This window comes from Oryza sativa, chromosome 1 (genome assembly GCF_034140825.1).
Source record: "Oryza sativa Japonica Group chromosome 1, ASM3414082v1".
In the NCBI taxonomy this organism is placed as follows: Eukaryota; Viridiplantae; Streptophyta; class Magnoliopsida; order Poales; family Poaceae; genus Oryza; species Oryza sativa.
The window spans coordinates 10,419,387-10,423,632 of NC_089035.1; the positions used below are offsets into that span (position 1 = coordinate 10,419,387).

The window sequence follows — 4,246 nt, forward strand, 5'->3', positions numbered from 1 at the left end:
AAGATGCGTGCGGTCATGCGCGTCTTCTCCTGTCGCAGCGCCGTGGACGTCGTACCTCCAGCTGGTCCGGTACAACCACGGCCTCGCGCGCCTACCGTCGGAGCAGGACCTCGACCTACGGCACCTATTTCGCACGGTACTGCTCAGCCCAGAGGTTTCTTAAGTTTTGTTTCTGTTTTTGTACGAAAACATCACCCCGTCGTAACTTGATGATCCATCCTCGCAGGACCTCGTTTGCCTGCGAGCGCCCCTAGCTTCGGATCAGTGCGACCTACAGCACCGGTTTCGCACGGTACAGTTCAGCCCAGATATTAGTTCATTTTTGTTTCAGCTTTTGCACGATTATGTCACCATGTTTTAACTGCACGTTTCCTCATCGCAGGACCTCGTCTGCCTTCGAGCGCGTTCGCAGGCACGACCGGCGCTTCCACGAGCTCCGCAGGGGCGTTCGCCACCTCTTCGGGCGCGTTCGCCAGCTCTTCCTCTCACGGAGCGTCGATCCCTCGCCCACACGGTACTTTACTTTTTATTAATACTGTTAAATACCTGTACGAAACTGATGGTCCTTGTCCAGCAGGATTTGCAGCCGGGATCTTCGGTACTGGGGCCTCTTCGTCTCACGCCGGTAGGACTGGTCCTACTAGCCAGTTCTACGACGACGACTTGCACGGTGCAGACCACCACGACGTACTAGGCTCCTCTCAGCTTGGAGGAGCTCCAGAGGCACACACTCAGGAGCAGCCAGAGGTCACACCTGTACAGGCAGGACGGGTTGGCCGTGCCGTACCCCCGGACCGACTCACGTACTCCCACGGGCACATTAGGGCGCAGGGTAGGAGGGACAGGGGTAAGAGGCCTCGTCAGTAGTGTTCTACCTCTTCAGTCCTTATGTGACCGTTTCTTTTGGCTTACAAACTTGTAAAGCAGTACTACTTTTGCTATTACTACTGCAGTACTACTTGTGTTTGTCTCGTCTACATAGTTCTTTTCATTCATATGGTGCTAGAACAACTTATGCTCACGACAACACACTTTCGGCGCTGCACGGTAGTGTCAGATCCAGTAGCGCGCACAGTCCACAACAGCACACATGAAAAGCGGCAGCTCGAGTTATCACTATCAACTTTCGGCGCTGCCTGTTTACATAAAGTGAATCACGCCCACGCGTGATCGTCTTGTCACATCTAATGAATAATGTATCTCATTGAGTTCACATATATTGCAGTGAAAACGACGCTATATAATTGACAATCTGAAGGCAACCTCTTCATATCTTCTTTCCCACTAGCACACAACACACAAAAATGGAAGCCTATTCATTGGTAATACGTAATCTAGATTTGAGATTATGTAGAACATTCTTCACTACAATTTTACATTTTGGCAGCAAACCAAATATGATCAAATGCAATTTTACCTTACCAAATATTTGGTCGTGAAGAAAAATTTGGCACTAACAATCCAAATATGCCCTAAAAATTAATAAAATATTTGTACGGTAACAATCCAAATATGCCCTAAAAAATAATAAAATTGTATTTTACCAGTCTTGGAGATTTTAATCTTGTATAGTTTTCAATATAAAAAGATTTGATAACTATTGATATTTATACAAAAATATAGAGCACAGTACAAAATCGCCCTTGCGGAGGGCGGCAAGGGGGCCGCCTGCAAAATTCCATGCCCCCTCGCCGCCCATTTGCAGGCGGCCCCCCGCACAGTACAAAATCGCCCTCGCCGAGGGCGGCAAGGGGGCCGCCTGCAAAATTCCATGCCCCCCCTCGCCGCCCATTTGCAGGCGGCCCCCCGCACAGTACAAAATCGCCCTCGCGGAGGGCGGCAAGGGGGCCGCCTGCAAATTTCGTTGACGGCCGTCGCCCGAGAGCGAACGGCCGTCTGCCACGTCATTTTCGCCGCCCTCTGGGAGGGCGATTTTTAAAAATCGCCTTCCCAGAGGGCGGTAGGCGACTACTTCCGTCAATTTTCAAAATAGAAAATTATTTTTGTAAAACTTTTAATAAAAAAAATTAAAAATAAAAAAAATTCAATTTTATGATAGGCCACGGAAAGGGGCCTAATACCTGGCGCGATATACTTGCTGCCTGCCTAGACTGCGGAGGGATGCCTTTAATTTATGAATAAGTTCACCTGTCATCCCTTAACTTTACACCAAGTTTGTTTGACATCCTTATCATTAGTACATAAATCTTCTCTTCCTAAACTGTACAAAACTGTGCATTTTAGGTCCCATAGCAGTATGGATATCCGGTTTCGCTGACGTGACATCCTAGTCAGGAAAAAAATAAAGAAGTATGTGGAGCTATGATAGAAAATGTGAGGCCCACCTTTCTTTTTTCTTCCCCTTTTTTCTTACATCTATTTGTTTTTTTTTTATTTTCTTCTCTTCTGACAATGGCGGCAGATGGGGAGAGCCGGCCGCCGATGAGGCTGAGCGGCCCGACGCCTTCACGCCGCTCAGCCTCATCGGCGGCGGTGGCCTCTGTCGCCCTCCACCATTGGTTTTCTTTCTTCTCCTTTTTTTTTACTTTCTTCTCTTCTGACAGCGGCGGCAGATGGGGAGAGCCAGCCCTAACGCCTCCGCGCCGCTCGGCCTCGTCGGCGGCGATGACGTCGTCGCCCTTTACCATCGGTGCCCTCCTCACGATCTCGGCGCGGCGCGCATGGAGACAGAGCCCGTTGAGAGTGAGGGAATTGCTCGTCGGGGAAGTCCTCGTAGAGGCGCTGCCGCACAGCGACACCCACACCATGCCCGCTCTCAAAGACACTGCTGCTCGCCCGCGCTCGCCCCTCGCGTCCCCCGCCCCTCTGCTCCACCCGCGCCCGGAGCCGCCGCTCGCCCGCCGCCACCACCGCCGCGCTCGCCTGCCGCTCGACCGCCACACCCCCCACATCCCACGCCTTCTACTCTGCCTGTGCCCGGAGCCGCCACTCGCCGTGCTTGCCCACCGCGTCGCCCGCCACTTCGCAGCCACTCTCGTCCACCGCCGCCTTCGCCGCTCCGGCACCGCTCTTGCTCGCCATCATCATCGCCGCGCCTCCCGTGCCCGGAGCCGCCCCTCCACCTCCACCTCCTGCAGAGGGTGAGGTCGCCTCCGCCTCTGTGCTATCCAAGATGACGCGCTTCCTTACGTGGAGGCCGGGCAAGCTCGAGCTTGTTCAGGATCGACAGTCTCTCCCGCCTCTGCCTTCGTTGATCAGAGGTCGGGCGCCCGGGCGGGATCGGTCGCCGCCTCCCTCGCCGCCACTCGACGAACGTGTGCTTGGTTAGGGAAAAAGAGAGAGAAGAATGAAGTGAGGCTGACATGTGGGCCCAATGTTTTTTATTTACAACCAGTGCACCATACTGTCTGGGACCTAAATTAGACGATTTTGTTAAGATAGGTGGTAAAGATTTCTAGTATTATAGTTTAGGGATGCTAATTAAACTCGAGGTAAAGATGAGGGACTGTGAGTGGACTTATTCCTTTAATTTACAATCTACATGCATGGGCTGGGCCCAACAAGACTGTGGTCTTGCCAAACTTATCCAGAATATCGTCTCATGTGCTTTCAATTTGAAAGCTTTAGAGAATGTTCAACTTTTTGGACCATGGCTGAGGAATTTCGACAAAAACCTGAAACAAATTTAAAAATGGTTTGAGTGGCGTAGCTGTAATTTTCTGGGTAATTCAGAAAACAGGAAATGCAGCTTGTTCCCAAAAATAGAAAAAAAAAATCTTCCAAAAGATCCTACTATAGATATATATTCTCTGCTTGTCATTGGATTACTTTGTGGACAAATTTGCAGGAGAAAAGTCAAAGAAAGCTGTTGTCGGCGGTACTACGACTAAAACAGCTGCACTAATGTAGAGATCGGTATTATAGGTGCTAGAAGTGTTAAAACCGACACCTATATACCTTTTTCCGTCTCCACGGACTAAAAAAAAGATATCTTTAAACAATTATTGGCGTTGGTTTTTTAGAAAGCCTGATACCAATGTGCCCTTTTTTAAAAACCCGACACCTACAATATATTATAAGTGCTAGTTTTTTTTTTAAAAAAAACAAACGAGCCAAGCCACACGGGGAGGGAGATTTTTACCCGTTCTTATCCATTCGCCCACCCAGCCAACATGCGCTCTCTCTCTCTTTTCACCCACCGCACCCATCCAACTTCTCTTCTCTTTCTTTTCCTCTTCTCCTAATCCTCCTCCATCCACCGCACCCTCTCTCGGCTCTCTCGCGC

The 4,246-nt window shown here is 50.2% G+C and overlaps 1 long non-coding RNA gene across 1 annotated transcript; it reads left to right on the top strand.

The window, feature by feature from the left end:
- The first annotated feature begins 239 nt into the window (after window positions 1-239).
- LOC136356372 (uncharacterized) lies at window positions 240-971 on the top strand. Its single transcript, XR_010741122.1, has 3 exons — window positions 240-292; window positions 383-514; window positions 578-971. It is a non-coding gene; the product is annotated as an uncharacterized lncRNA (long non-coding RNA).
- Window positions 972-4,246: the final 3,275 nt, after the last annotated feature.